Source organism: Alexandromys fortis, unplaced genomic scaffold (assembly GCF_014885135.2).
Source record: "Alexandromys fortis isolate MF-2015 unplaced genomic scaffold, M_Fortis_MF-2015_v1.1 scaffold_3, whole genome shotgun sequence".
Lineage (NCBI taxonomy): Eukaryota > Metazoa > Chordata > Mammalia > Rodentia > Cricetidae > Alexandromys > Alexandromys fortis.
Window position 1 is genome coordinate 21,727,533 of NW_026067909.1, and position 17,120 is coordinate 21,744,652.

A 17,120-nucleotide genomic window follows, 5' to 3' on the forward strand; every position below is an offset into this window, starting at 1 on the left:
GAAGGCAGATCTCTTAGTTCAAAGCCAGCCTTATTGACAAAGCAAGTTCCAGGACATCCAAGACTACACAGAGAAACCTTGATTTCAAAAACCAAAAAAGAGACAGAGACAGAGAGACAAAAAAGAAAAGAAAAAAAAGAAATTTTACTTCCTATACCAAAACCCATCTCTCAAAGTCAACTGAGAATTATCTGAAATTAATTTTATATTCTTACAGCAGTTGTTTCCCCTTCCTTCTTTCCTTCCAGTCCCTCCCATCCTTATGCCCTCCATCCACTCCTCCTCCACTCCTGTTAGAAAAGTGGCAGGCATTCCATGGATATTGGCAACACATGGCATTTCAAGTTGCAGTAAGACTAATCACCTTCCCTTGCATTAAGGCTGGGCAAGGATACACAGTATGAGGAATAGGGTCACAAAAGCCGTAAAAGAGTCAGAGACATTTCCCTCCTGCCACTGTTAGGAGTCTCACAGGAAGAACAAACGGCACAACTGTCCCACAGATGCAGAAGGCCTACAAGTCCCATGCTGGCTCCCTGCTTGTTGATTAAGACTCTGTGCGCTCCTAAGCATCCAGGTTAATTGATGCTGTGAGTTTTCTTGTGATGTTCATGACCTCTCTGGTCCTACAGTCCTTCCCCCACTCTTCAGCAGGATTCTCCAAACTCGGATTATTATGTGGCTAAATTTTTCAACCTCTGTTTCCATCAGTTACTGGATAATTTTGATTTTCATTTCCCTGATGGCTAAGGATGATTTTGTAAAACTTTCTTAACCATTTGAGATTCTTCTGTTGGTAATTCTCTGTTTAGATTTATATCCTGTTTTTAATAGGATTATTTATTTTTATTAAGTTCTTCTATATTTTAGAAATCAGCCTTCTGTCAGAAGTGGGATTGGTAAAGTATCTTTTCCTATTCTGTAAGTTGCTGTTTTGTCCTATGTATGGTGTTCTTTGCCTTACAGAAGAAGCTTTTTGGTTTCCTGACATCCTATTTATTAGCTGTTGATCTTAGTGTCTGATCTATTGCTATTCTGGTCATTTTCCTGAAAGTTGAATTAACTTATTCAACCACTACAAATTGAACACAAGTTGTGTACAAAATACATTTTTATGTGATGCAAATATATGTAGATAAGTCACTGTTCTTCTCCCCTAGAAGTTTACAAATGAAAAAGGAAGTTGAGGTAAAGGACAACCTTGATATAACATTTGCCGTCCCGTTTTTTCTGTGCTCCTCTCTCTAAAAACATCCTTTTCTAAGACCTCTCTGACTTTAGCCTCCGATATAGTCAGAAATAGCAGTGGGCAGCTCTTTGATTGGCCTTTATCATAGTCTTTGATTGTTCTGGTTTGGTTTTCTGATTTTATCTCTGGTTATATAGTCTTGACCTCCTCCTTGCTATAATCAACTACAGAGGCTCCACCCACCATTCTTCTAGTCAATCATCCATTCAGAACTCACCCCTCCATTCTATTCTTTAACTCCCATTAAATGCACTGTCCGGTCTCACTTCTCACACTGTGCACAGGGGTAGCAGTACACTGAACAAGTTAAATGTTCTCTTTCAGCCTCACTATTTGAAGTTGATTTTGGACAATATATACTTGCCTCATTGGAGTTCCTGATTCTCCAGTAAACTGGTGTATATGCTCTACTCTAGATTAGAGTGCATTGGCCTCAGCCCTGAAGGACCCTTCTGTGCAATAAGAAAGTTACATACAAAGGGCCAGGAAGGAGTTAAGAAGAATTTAGTTTATCAAAACATAAATTCTGATGATATAGATAGATTTCTGTATGTATGTATATACTTACATACATATGTGGCCACATGCATTTTAGTCTTTCTATGATTTTCATTAACTCAATGCATTTTAACTAAAATATAATTACATCCCTTCCCCCATTTCTTCCCTTCCTTCAGCCCCTCCTAAGTCCAGTCCTTTCGACCCCTCCCATGTTCTCTGCTCACTCTCAAACTGATAGCCTCTTCCTTTAAGATTATTACATAATGTGTGTGTGTGTGTGTTGTGTCTATACAAATTGCTTAATCCACTCTTGTTGTTTGTGTGCATATGGTTATAAGGTTTCAGGGTCATCTACCTGCACTGCGTAACCAATTAGGGAACTAATCCCCAGAAGAGGTTAGTTCTCCCTCTCTCTGAATTCATCAGTGGTCTATAGTTCTGTGTCTAGGGAAGAGATGCCCTGAGGATTCCCCACTCCATGTTAGCACGTCTATTGATTTTCTCATTGTTCAGATTCTTGTTTATGCAACCATTTCTAGAAGAGGCAGGTTTACATTCTGACTCATAACTATTTCATCCCCTCTTCTGAGATGTTCCCCGACGCACAGATGAAGGAGATCCACAGATGTGTACATTGGAGCTTCAGCCCCTACAATGTTATCTCTGTATTTTGATCGGTTATGATTTTCTGTGATGGCCTCCATTGCTGTAAAGAGCAGCTTCTTTGACAGGTGGTGGTAATTGAATTAAGGTCTTATGCTAGGCGAGCAAAGTGGCAGCGTCAGATTCTAAAATCCACGGCCTCAGTAGCTCCAGGTAATTGGCTAGGTTTACAGTACGGGGCATGATTTTCTTCCTGTTGAGTGGATCATAAGTTCAATTCTATAGCTTCCGGTTACCACCATCACGCGAGTGCCACTTACTGGACTTTTATGGGTATCTGGCTGCACGGGTCATCGATGTGGTTCATGGATGTCACAGCTGGGTAAGACTATAAATTGCTTTCCTCCCTTGGCAGCTTGCATAGCAAATGTTGTTAGTATAAAAGCTAGAACCACGGGAAGGCGGCTTTCAGATTAGATTCAGTTCAAATTACTTACTCCTGTGCCCTAAGTATGCAGTGTCTTTGGCAATAGGGACTTAACTTCTTCCTCTGAGAGGCAACCAAGTCAACAGCAATAGCCTATGTAGTCTAGGCAGTGATTTGAACTACCCTGGCAGCCTGCTTAAAGGGAGAGTTCTCATTCCTGGTGCTAGAAGTTGTGTTGGTCTGGGATTTGGGAAAGAGATATCAGTCCAAGTGGCTTGACTTCATTTAAGAACTTTGTTCTAACTTGTGCATTTCATATATTTTAAGGCAAATAAACAATAATGATTTCTTAAGGCTTTGCAAACAACCTTTGTGTTATTTGACTCTCCTATTTCTGTTTTGACTTCCCTGACTTTTTCCCGGTGGCCGCCTCCTCTCCGTTTTTTCTTATTCTCTTTCATATCCCTGTATCTTGCTAGTATTTCTTCAAGCTGTCCCTCATAGTCCCTTTGTGCTTTCCTGGTTTCTGCTGTTACTCCAGGCTATATATTCACATCTGAAGTTTTGGAGCTAGGAGCCACAGATTTAAGAAAACAAGCAGCATTTGTCTTTCCGGGTGTAGGCTAACTCACTCAATATAAGCTTTTCCAGGACCGCCCATTTACTGCAAATTTCATTATTTCATGTATTTTTGTAGCTGTATTGTGTATTCTATTGGGTATAGGTACTATATTTTCATTATCCATTAAGCAGTTAAAGAACATTTAGGTTGTATCCACTTCCTAGCTATTGTGAATAAGGTGGCAATGAGCAAGTATCTGGAGAGTAAGATGTTGAATCTTAGGGTAAATGCAAAATGGACTATAACGTATAGCTGGATCATATGGTAAATTTCCTGTTGTTTTTGTTTGTTTTTGATGCTTCTCCACACTAGTTTCTAGAGTGGCTTCACCAGCAAGCCCACTTACAGTGAATGGTGGTTTGCCTTCCTGATAGTCTCACCAGTTGTTTTATTGATCCTTTTATTGTTTTTATCGAGCTATATATTTTTCTTAGCTCCCCTCTTTCCAATATTAACTATTCTTAATGCAGGAGGGATAAATTGAAATGTCTAAGTTATTTTTAACTTGCATTTCTCTAATTGTTAAAGATTAATACTTTTTGAGTTATTTATTAGCCATTTTTTATTTCTTCTATTGATAACTCGCTGTATAAATTCCTAGCCCATTTTAATTGGGTCATTTGTTTCCTTGACTTTGCTATTTTTTCATATTTTGTACATTGTGAATATTAACTCTCTATCAGATGTGTATCTAGCAAAGATTCTCACTCACTGTGTGAATCTCTTCTTCTCTGGGTTGATTATTTCCTTAGGTGTACAAAAGTTTCTAATTTTATGACATCCTACTTGTCAATTTCTGACTTTATTAGTTCCTTGGCTAAGGGGATCCTACACAGAAAGTCCTTTCTTACACTTCTGTCTTATAAGGTCCTGCCTATGTGTTCTAAAGATTTTAGCTTTTCAGGTTTCAAATTCAGGTCTTTGATTCATTTGGAGCATATTTCTATGCTGGGTGATAGATATGGCTCTTATTTCATTTTTCTGCATGTGTACATCCAATTTTTCCAGCACCAATTGTTGAAGATACTGACTATGTTTTTGCTTCTTTGTCAGTCATCAGATGACTGTAGTTGTGAGTACTTATATTTGGGTCTTCTATATTATTTTACAGTTCTATATGTCTTTTTTTGTTCCTTATCATATTTTTATCACTATAACTCTATAATACACCTTGAAACCAGGAATGACAGTCCTTCTGGTGTTATACTTTTTGTTCGGGACTCTTTTGTCTATCAGAATCTTTTCTTGTTCCATATGAATTTTAATTTTTTTAGTTTTGAATTATTTTCCTATTTATATCCCTTTCATTCCCTTCTCTTGACTTCTATTTTGCCAGCTAGTACTTCAAGCACTATAATGACAAATAGTGGGAATAGAAAACAGCAGTTTTATTTCTGATTTTAGTGGGAATTCTTTGAGATTTTTTCTGTTTATGATAATGTTAGACATGGGTTTGGCATATAGATCCTTTACTATGTTGAGGTATGTTTCTTCCAATATTATCCTCTCTAGGACTTTTCTGAAAACATACTGGATTTTGCCAAAGGCTTTTTTTTCTGCATCTATTGATATGATCATGTGAATTTTGCCTTTAAGTACATTTATACAATTAAGTATATTTATTAAATTGTTGAACCATCCCTTCTTTTCTGAGCTAAAGCCCACTTGATTGTGGTACATGATATTCTTAATATGCAGTTGTATTCAGCTTGTTAGCATTTTATTGAAGATTTTTGTGCCATGTTCATCAGGTAAATCAGGTTGTAGCTTTTGCTCTCATGGAAATGTATCTGGTTAAAGTACTACTGGTTTTATAGAATGAGTTTGGGAATACTCCTATTTCTGTTTTTTGAATAATTTAAGAAGTATTGGTTGTAGGTCTTTGAAAGTCTGGTATAAGCTTGCTGTGAATCCCTCTGGACCTGGGCTTTTTTTACTCAGAAGGCTTTGTACTACTGTTTCAAATTCCTTATTTGTTATGGGATCGATTATGTTGTTGATCAATTTTTTTCTTAACTTTCATAGTTTGGGTGAATCAATTTATTGTTTTCTTTTAGATTTTCCAACTTCTAATAGAGTACAGTCTTTTAAAATATTCCTCTATAATATTCTGAATTTCCTAGGTAGGTGTTTTAATGTTTCCCTATTCATTTCTTATTTAATTAATCTGCATCATCTCTTTTTTTCTTTTACCTAGTAGGGCCGAGGGTCTAACTGTCTTGTTTATCTTCTCAGAGCCAGCTGTTAGAGTCATTGATTCTTCATATTGCTTTTGTTGTTTCCATTTCATTAAGATCTGCTCTGATTTTTTATTATATCTTGCTATCTTCTGGGTTTTTGTTTGGTTTGTATTCGCGTTTTTCTAAATTTTTAGTTCTATAATTAAGCCATTTTTTATGATCTTTAATGTAGGCAATTATGACTATAAATCTTCTTCTTAGAACTACTTTTAATATGTTCCAGATGTTTTGTTGTATTATATTTACATTTTCACTTACTTGCAAGAAAGTTTTTATTTCTTTCTTGAATCTTTCTTTGAAACATTCATCATTTAGTAATAAATTGTTTAATTTTCCCATGAGTTTATAGACTTACAAGAGCTTTGTTTGCTATCAATTTAAGTTTATTGCATAATGGTTTATATTGGATATGTGAAATTGCTTCTCTCTTTCTGTGTTTGTAAATAGTTGCCTTGTGTCCCAGAATGGCATCTGCTTTAAAGCAACTTCCACGTACTGCTTAATAGAACGTGTATTCTTTGGTGTCAGATACATTTGATGTCAGATTCATTTAATTATGAGAATTCTGTTTACTTTTTGTTCAGTTGACCTACATATTGAAGAAAGTGGGGTGTTGAAATTACTTGATAGTACTAGGCTTGTGTTAATTTGTGTCTTAATTTCCATTAGAATGCTCTTTATGAAATTGGGTGCACCAGAGTTTGGTGCATAAATACCGAGTATTGTACTATTACTTCCTTTGCTGATCCCTTTATTAACATGAAGTTTTCTTTGTCTCTAGTTAGTTTTATTTTGCAGTCTATTTTCTCTGCTCCCCTCCCTGGCTCTCCCTTCCCCTCCAACCTTCCCCCAAGATCATCATGCTCCTAATTTATTCAGGAGATTTTGTCTTTTTCTACTTCCCATGTAGATTAGATCTATGTAAGTCTCTTTTAAGGTCCTCATTTTTGTCTAAGTTCTCTGGGATTATGATTTGTGGGCATGTGTTCTTTGCTTTATGTTTAAAAGCTACTTATGAGTGAGTACATGTGATTATCTTTCTGGGTCTGGGTTACCTCACTCAAAATAATGTTTTCTAGCGCCATCCATTTTCCTGAAAAATTCAAGATGTTATTTTTTTTCTGCTGTGTAGTACTTCATTGTGTAAATGTAGCACATTTTCCTTATCCATTCTTCTATCAAGGGGAATTTGGGTTGTTTCCAGGTTCTGGCTATGACAAACAAAGCTGCTATGAACATAGTTGAGCACATGTCCTTGTGGCATGATTGAGCATCCTTTGGATATATACCCAAAAGTGGTATTACTGTGTCTTGAGGAAGGTTGTTTCCTAATTTTCTGAGATATCACCACCACACAGATATCTAAAGGGGCTATACCAGCTTGTATTCCCACCAGCAATGCAGAAGTGTTCCCTTTACTCCACAACATCTCCAGCATAAGTTGTCATCAGTGTTTTTGATCTTGGCCATTCTTACAAGTGTAAGATGAAATCTCAGAGTTGTTTTGATTTGAATTTCTCTGATGACTAAGGATGTTAAATATTTCCTTACTTCAAATGGAAAAGCAAAAAAAAAAAAAAAAAACAGGATAGCCAAAACAATCCAGTATAATAAAAAAAACTTCTGGAGGCATCACAATCCTTGACTTCAAACTCTACTACAGGGCTACAGAACAACAACAACAAAAAAAAAAAAACCAGCCTGTTATTGGCATAAAAACAGACAGGAGGATCAATCAGAGACCTGGATATTCATCCACACACCTTTGAATACCTGATTTTTGACTAAGAAGCAAAAAGTATCAAATGGAAAAAAGAAAGCATATTCAACAAATGGTGCTGGCATAACTGGATATCAACATGTAGAAGAATGAAAATAGACCAATATCTATCACCATGCACAAAACTCAAGTTCAAATGGATCAAAGACCTCAACATAAAGCCAGCCACACTGGCTTATAGAAGAGAAAGTGGAAAGTACACTTGAATGCATTGGCACAGGGAACCACTTCCTAAATAGAACCCCAGTAGCACAGACACTGAGAGAAACAATTAATAAATGGGACCTCCTGAAACTGAAAAACTTCTATAAAGCAAAGGACACGGTAAACAAGACAATTGACAGCCTACAGAATGGGAAAAGATCTTCACTAACCCCACATCAGACAGAGGTCTGTTCTCCAAAATATACAAAAAAACTCAAGAAATTGGTCATCAAAAGAACAAATAATCCAATAAAAATGGAGTACAGACCTAAACAGCAAACTCTCAACAGAGGAATATAAAATGGCTGAAAGACAGATATCTGTTTCTTAATCCAGCCAACTTGTGCCTATCTGCTAGCCAAATCTTTTGCATGGAAAGTTAAGGTTATTAATATTTAGAGCTACTATTAAAAGCTGTGTGTAGATTACAGTCATTCTGTTGTGTTTTACTGGTTTGTATTCTAAGTTGTGCTTTGTATTTTATTAATTATAGATTGCTTTGTTGTTTCTAGAATCTCTTGGCTGTGCTTATTCATCTCTTCAGTTCAAAGTATTGCTTCCAGCTTTCTGTTTACATTTTTATCCTATATAAATTTTTTATGCTCTTTGACTCATGAAAAGATTTTCTTCCTTTGGCTTTAGGAAATAGTTATGATGGTTACTGTAGTCTAAGTTGGCAGTTACGGTCTTTTGGAACTTGAAGTACATTGCTTTAGGCTCTTCTGACTTTCAAAGTTTTCATTGAGAAAACAACTTTTATTTTGATGAGTTTCTTTTATATGTGCCTTGTGGTTTCTCTCTTGAAGCTTTCAATATTTTTTGTTCTGTATATTCAGTGTTTTGACTATGATGTACTACTATAGGGAGACTCATTTCTGGTCTAATCTAGTTGTAAGTCTGTGTGCTTCTTCTGTCCTATGAATATGTCTCTCCTTAGTATTGTAAAGCTTTCTTATATGCTCTTGTTAAAGATAAGGTCTGTGACAAGACTCTTCTCCCTCATCTATGCCTGTAATTTGAGATTTGGCCCTTTGATGTTTTCCTTATTTCCTTCATGTTCCTTCCCTGTGTTTTAAAAAATATATATATATATGTATATATATATACATATATATATATTTTGTTTATTTGGTCTATATCCTCTTCTTTATCTTCAAGTACCAATTCCATCATTTGCATAATTCATTTTATGTGTAAGCCTTTTTGTTTAGTTTTTTAACTGAGATATTGAGTTTTTTAATTCAACATAGTAGAAGAGGGAAAGCAGGAAGATTTTAAGAGCCAGATACCAGAAAGTCAGTTGTAAACCAGTCTCTCCTAGAAATGGCTTCATAGTCAAGCTGGAAACAATAGCAATACCAATGAACATATAAATACTGTCAGGGAAACTTTCAGGAGTTCCTACCCCTGCTATTTGGACTGGAGAGGGAAGGGAAGTGGGATGGGGGGAGCGGGAGTGAAATGGGAGGAGGGGAGGAGGTGGAAATTTTTAATTAAATAATATAAAAATAAAAAAAAAGATTAAGGTCTCTATATGTTGCCTAAGTTGGCCTCATATCCCTACGTTCAAGTAATCCTCTTGCTCAGCCATGAAAGACAAGCCATGGAATTATTCTTGAGCATAACAAATATTTCATTACAGTTGGGGGCTTTATACCTACTGTCCATCATCAGAGGATTATTAATAATTATTGTTTTGTCTTTAGAATATTAAATAAGGTAGTGTGGTGGATAAAAATCTTTATTTATGCTAGGCATCTGTCTTGGTATCAACTCACCATTCGTCTTTGACTGATCCCTGGAAAATAAGTTCCCAGTACCCCGACTCAGTGATTCCCTCACCTTGCTTAGAAAGGTATAGTCATGCTCTTTGGATTGGAGAGGGAGGGGGAGAGGAGTGGGGGGAGGGGGAGAAGATTGGAAGGGGGAGAAAGGTGGGAGGAGGGGGAGGGAAATGGGAGGCTGGGAGGAGGTGGAAACTTTTTTTTCCTTTTCTCAATAAAAAAAAAGATACTTTTATAACTATAAAAAAAGAAAGGTATAGTCATGACTATCGACTTGCTGTGATATGCCTAACTTCCTTTTGGCACCTGTAATTCGCTTACACAGTCAAGAACTATTTAGAAGTCTCCTTGACTACCTAACATTGGTAGAGAAGAACCACTCTTGGTTTTCTTGTGCAGATACTCAAGGTCTTCATGTGGTTTTCACCTTTAAAAAGCCTTTCTCCTCACTCTCCTTCTCACAGCAATCTCAAGTTTGGCTCAAGGATTGTTGTCCTGCCAGCAGTAATCTTTAAATCCTTGAATTTAATTTAATTGAGTTTGTGCTCTTTGCTTGCTGTTTTTGAACCTCAAACGCATAGAGCTAAAAATGCTATTTAAATGCATCTGCCCATTATGGTAGAAAAAGCACCAAGAAGTCTGTCCTCTCTCTGAGCCTCTGCACTGTGATCGAGACTGTTGTTCAAGTTTCTACTGCTTTGTCTGTACTTTGAACTCAGATGTCATACTTGAATTATGATCTGGCTTTTGCTCTCAGTTTTGCTTGAGGATGCTTGATGTCTTTTGGCTCTCCCTGTTTCTATGTTAAAAATCTTACAATAGACCCATTATCAACCCATGTTCACTTCTATATCAGACTAATATTTAAAAATATTTAAAAATCAAACAATCAACTTATCTGGGAGAGTAGTATGGATAGTTTTTATATTATATCAAAAGATGCTGACTAAGAAATAGCAAATGATTACAGATAACAAAAGGACGGAGAAGAAACATGATGAGAAAGCCTTACTAAATAACTTGGAGATGTTCAGTCTTTTGGTAAAAAAAAAAAAAAAAAACTAGCCAGTGGCAGTTAGGAATTTTCCTAACGCGATCTCTCTACCAATGCAAAAATCCAATCAAACACAACAAGCCAAATTAAAAAAATATCCAGGTTTAGTGGGATTTCTATGCTCTCTGGTGGCCCCAAAGGGGAACAAGGAAGCTGCAAACGCAATCACGGGGGTGTGTGGAGGGGACTACAAGGAGACTTTCTGGGTAGCAGTTTAAATAGACTGGAGGAGTGGTCAAGATTTTAGCAGGCTGTCTTGACTTTCCTCTGGGGAGGGGGTCAAGGTTTGGTGGGCACAGGGACGGGGCCTCCAAAGATGGAGGCCAGAGACCGGGACTTACAGTGGCCTTCAAAAATTATATATAGGGGAAAAAAAGATTAGATGGAGAGCTGAAAAAAGACCAACACTTGTATCTATTTGCTAACAAAGAGCATATTTCTATTACCAATCAGATTTGGAGACATTTAAGCTTGAGGAAAAGGACCTAGCTGTGAAAAATTTTGCAGACTGTGAGTGAGGGTCAAAAGCCTTACTCATTGGGGGGGGGGTGGACTCAGGACATAAGGATTACCATTCCAGACATACAAATACTTAGTCAAAATAGGAAAAAGGAATCACATCTCAAAAACATCAAATAAATTGTATTAGCTTGTTTTCTACTGTTCTGATTAACACCATGACTAAAATCAACTTGGGGAGGAAAGAGCTTATTTGGCTTATAATTCCACATCACAGTCCATCACCAAAATAAGTCAGGGAAGAACTCAGGCCAGAAGCCTGGGAGCAAGAACTGAAGCAGAGAACATTGAAGAAGTTGGCCTACTAGTTAGATCTCCATGGATTGCCCAACCTGCTTTTTTATACAACTAAGGACCACCTGCCCAGGATTGTACTGCCCACTATCAGATGGGCCCTCTCCTATCAATTACTAATCAAGAAAATGCCCGCCCACAGATTTGCCTACGGGCCAATGTGAAAGAGGCAATTCTTCAAATAAAAGGAGTCCTTCTTCCCAGATGTTTAGATTGATGTCAAGTTGACAAAAAAACGCCCAGTACATAAATAAAATGAGTTTTGAATTATTGTATCCAGCGTGAGTAAACCAGTTTGAAAACGATAAGAACATTTAAGTTGTGAAGAAATGACGAGTACAAGAATTCTTATAATTAAGGAGGTTAAATGCCCAATGAAACTTGATGTGAATCTGCAGAGTGATAATCAGGCAGATGTGTGGCTATCAAAAGCACCGAGACAAGATGACCCATATCCATCCTCTCTGGAAAGACATAATCCGTTTGTACGGAAGGAATCAAATGATGGGGGCCAAACAGGCTTGCTTACATGTTTCCCTGAAGCAGACTTCCCCGAAGAAGAATAGCAAAGCCTCGCATTTTTGTATACCTGTTGAGTAAGAAGGGGGAGATTTGAAACCCCTGACTCGAGCCCTTTCCTACCTATTTATTACAATGCCTGAATTAATTCTGTATAAGTCATCCTTGGAGAAACAGCAAGTCCATGAAAAGAAATATCCAAGCCCAGAAATGCTGAACCGTCATCACTGTTCCAATTTACTAACATCTGCTTCATTCGTTTGGAAGGATGCTTTAGGAGGTCAGAGAAAAACTTATCCACTAAATACTCTCTAGGGCTGTGTCTGAAAACACTGGGGCAACGGGAGCCTAAAATAAAGACAGAATTCACGTTGTTTGCAGGGAGCCGGAGACAATCGTCCGTGTTAAGGCCTCCTGCTCTTAAACATTCTGTTTTTGTTTTTTGTTTCTTTCAAAACAGGGTTTATCTATGCAACAGCTCTGGCTATCCTGGAACTCTCTCTGTAGACCAGACTAGCCTCAAACTCACAGAGATCTGCCTGCCTCTGCATCCTGAGTATGGGCATGCCCACTGAAACAGTTTACCTGAGCTTATAGGAGCTCACCAACTCCAGCCAGACTGGGAAAGAACAAGCATAGAACCAAACTAGTCCCTCTGAATGTGGTTGACAGTTGCATGCCTGGGGTAGACTGAGGGGCCACTGGCAGTGGCACCAGAATTTATCCCTACTGCATGTACTGGCTTTTTGGAATCCTATTCTCTTTGGGTGTATACCTTGCTCAGCATTAAGCAATGTCCCTTACCCTCTCTGAGGAGTGGATGGGGTAGGGTGGGAGGGTGTGGAGGGAATGGGAGGAGAGAAGGAAATGGTAACTTGGATTTAAAAAAAAATCTAATAAATTAAAACAAAGAAAGCAAAAAAAAAAAAACCTACTTAAATTAATGGAAGGCTAAAAACATTCCAAAAATGATACAACTGGCAAATTGTATGCTTGCTATTTGGATTTTAATAAAAGCAAAACAAACAAGCTGTAAGCCAACAATGACTCAGTGTTCTTGTAGGAAATGGATTGACGGGCCCAGAGGTCCCTTTTCAGTCTTCAGGGACTTTATTCTAAAACCCTGACTTTTGTTTTTGCCCTTGAAACAATGACAGAAGTGGGCACATTTTCACTCTCATGTCCTCTGCTGTTTCTGCACCTGAACAACATCAGGATCTACAGGACAAAATTTTAGTCTCATTAACCCCAAGAACTTCACATTTTGAAATCTGATTTTCAAGAAAGCTCTAGAAATTAATTAATTATCAACCTATTTATATACATTATTTAATTATTTACATTATTACATAAAAATTGCCAGTTCAAAGAATGAAATAACCAAGTCTACTATGAAGAATATGGTATATTTCTCATTTACACTTTGCCTAGTCTGTACAACCTTATTGAGTGTATCTGGGATTTTTTTTATCATATGATGAAAATAACTCAAGGACTTAGTTTCTGGCTAGCGATCCAGGGGTCAAGATTTGGGTTTGTAGAGTTAGAATATCTACCTGGTGCCTACTTTGAAATATTCTTTTTACTATATAATCTAAAAGGGTTTTATAAACAGAAAGTTGATGAATTTGCAGCAGAAATGGTCAAAATATAGCTGCCTTAATAGGATATGTGGGGTGCCGCCTGTGTGTAGCATGGTGGGAAATTAGGAAAGTCAAGAAAATGATAAGGTCTTTGAAGACACAGCACCTTGTCCGCACCCCACACCATACATGGATCAAGCTCTCAATATTTGGTGAGTAGGTTTTTTTTTTGTATCTGACTTTTTCTTTTAAAGTGAACATTTACCGTCACACAATATGCAAGAAGAAAAGCACACCAAGTGATTGCACCTATGTGACTAACATTTAGATAAAAATCCTGAAGCCTTCTTATACCTTTCATTATCCACACTCCATCCCTTCTGTCCTGACCTCTAAGATCACAGAAAATTAGCTTTATTTACTTCTGAAAATCACATATAATCTTTCTTCTGCTCAGTGCTATTTACAAAAAGGCAATTCTTTGTTACTATTCATTTGCTTTACTTTGGACCATTTCATGATGTGTACGGTGTTCTGTGATCACAGTCACCCCCTCCACTGCCATCTCTCATCCCTGTCTCACTCCCGGTGACCTGCTTCTTCTTAACTGCTAACTTTATTTTTTATTAATTAATTTATATTATGTGTATGGGTGTTTTGTCTGCATCTATATCTGTGTACTACATGTGTGGCTGCTTGCTGAAGAAGCTACAAGAGGGTGTTGGTTCCTTTGAAACTCAAGTCACAGATGATTGTGAGCTGCCATGTGGGTACTGGAAATCAAACTCAGGTCCTCTGGAAAAGGAGCCTGTGCTCTTTACCACTGAGAAATTTTCCAGCCCCCAATAAAGACCATTTTTATTATTACTTACAGGTCTTTCTCACAGCTGTATTCTTGTTTATTAATATAGTATACTTTTTAAATCAGATTACTTATGTTGATTCCAGATTTCTGCTATTCTGAATTGTGTTAGAATTCAGTTGGAATGAGTGTTGTTATGTTCTTGTTTTGTGTATACACCCATGACAGCTGTTAGGTGTCCACCAAGTAGCTCAGTTTATAAGCCAGTGGGGGAGGGGACAGATTTTCAAATACTACCAAACAGTTTCACACACACACACACACACACAAATGCCCATTTTGTGTATTCCCTTATTACCATAGTTGACACCAAATATGTTTAGAGAAGATAAAAAATGAAGAGAGATTGTTCCCAGGATTATAATTTGGAGCCTAGGAAAGACAATATGATCCTCAAAATACAGGCCCATCTCTTATCAACTTGTTGAGGAGTGAACTGACATCTTTGTTCCTATGTTTGGGGAAGGAAGGCAGAAAAATGCATAAAGCAGAAGAAAAGAAAGCCATGTGATTAGATGCTAACCCCAGATCCCAAGCACTGCTAGTAATTGTCCTTGTGACAAATTAACCTGGCTGATATTTAAATCAACTTTCCCAGAAGTCCCAGTTAAGGACATTCTCCTTAGACGCTACCATATACAGAAGTGGATATTTTTAAAGCACCTACTGCCCAGCATTCATTCCCAGCCCAATAAATAAGATTCGAGCTGAAGTAGAGGAAATACAAGCTCTGCCTTATACATCAACATTCACCACAAACTTCTAAACTTGTTTAAGGCTTGGGGGTAAAGTTATGATTCAGGCTACTCAATTAATCTTGAAAGAAATGTTTTTTTTTATTTGCCAAAAATAGATAGGAACTATTGTTGAGCCTTCCCATAAGATTTCTGTAGGAAGTTTAATTTGCAAATAACTAAGCAGAAATGGAAATGCCCAATACTCTCAGACAGAATAATTAGGTTATTTTTTTCTACTTAAATGTGTCTGTGCCTCTTTTGATTAAATTCAAACTTTTCCTCTCAATGTCTCAGAAATCTCATTTGCCCAGAGTAACAGAATTAAACCACCCAGTGAGACTTGGTTATCAAGGCAAAGAAAAATGCAATGCTGCATTTACAGAAAGAATTTGATTGCTAGTTATGAAACCCTAAGAAATATGTATGTATTTCATAGTTATCGCTTGACAATTGAGAAATAAGCCCTAAAGAAACTGTGGCCTCCTGTCAGCTAACATCCTCTCTGACACGTTGCTATGCACAAGGAGCTGTGTACTTGAACCTTTCCTATCTCTCTTTTTTCAAATTGGTTTCCATTTCAGAGTGATTTTTTTTCTGCAACAGATACCTGCTGCACGAGAGAGAGAGAGAGAGAGAGAGAGAGAGAGAGAGAGAGAGAGAGAGAGAGAGAGAGAGTCTGCCTATCCTTGCACAGAAAAACCTGGGTTTTTGCTGACTTTCTTTTCCTTGGGACCATTTTCACGAACTAAGTTTGACAAAGTCCTGCCTATTTGCTTTTCATCTAACATGCTCGGCAAGGGGTTCATTTTATTTTGTCTCTCCAGAATCTGTGTCTAAGAACATTATCCAGTAGGAGGCCTAAGGAAGCTGCTACTCTCAGTGGCCAACAGGTATACTTGAAAGTCCATGAGCAATGTGTTAAGAGACAGTTCTTCCCACTCTGTATTTTAATTGGCCCACCACTAAGATGCTGGCTGAACTGCCACCAAATCAACAAAGCATAACTAGTTAGTAATTGTTCCAATGCCATCAAAAGATCTAGAACCTTCTGAGCAGACTCTGGATTATACTAAAGGTAGCAGGACTATCAATATCAGGCATGTTCAGAGCTTAGCCAGCCTAGTAGACATGCAGGTCACTCTCCTACAGGGCCCTAGCTGTTAACATTCACCTTAGGAGCCTTATAGGCACAAGTGGACAGTCATAAATCACCTGCTATCCAGCCTCCTACAGACTATTCATTAGTCACCCCCAAGTCAGGAAGTGTAGGGTTCTGGGTGAAACTATAATCTATTTCATTCAAGTTGTTTCTCTTCTCTGTGAATTTGTAGAAACATTTCCACGCCACACCCTCCCCACTTTTCCTTTCAACTTTTCAGTCTTCAGTGCTCCATTAATTCTAAGTTACTCTATTCTTTATTTGCATATGTTTGTGCACAGATGTGTGCACATGTAGAGGTGGAGGGCTGAGCAGGCGTGTGTGTGCATATATGTTGAAGCTGAAGCACAACCTCAGGTGCAATGATGTGGGATCCCCTCTGTATGCTGTGAGTGCCATCGGTTAATAAAGAACCTGCTTTGTGCCTATTGCAGTGCAGAATAGGGCAAGGCGGGAATTCCAAGCAGATAGAGGAGGAGAGAGTAGGTGGAGTAAAGGAGAAGCCATGCATCCACCCAAGGAGAAAGATGCCCACCAGAGTATTGGGAGCTGTGAGACCCCAGATCCTGAATTTCTTGTAAACAACTTGTTTTCCCCTGATCTGAGTGCCTACATCTGCTCTGAGCACGAGACCTTCAGGAGTTCCTGATGGCAGGAGAGTGGTTTCTGGTGGGTTTGGCTGGGGTGTGGCTATCTCTATATAATCTGCCCCTGAACACAATAAAGGGAGCATTCTTGGGGCTTTTGTATCAGTGTAAGAAGGTCTGCGTGTCGGTCTGTCTCTGCGTCCATGTTCTCAATCTCCAGCCCTTTGCCCGAAGGTAGCAAACTGGGTTCTAGGGCACAGTTCAGACATGGGGGCACAGTGCGCGGCACTAGAGCCCACCGGAAATTTGCCAGTAGGGCACAACTTCAAAGTGATACACAGATTAATAGAGATGGGTTAATTTAAGTTGTAATAGCTAGCTAGAAATATATATAAA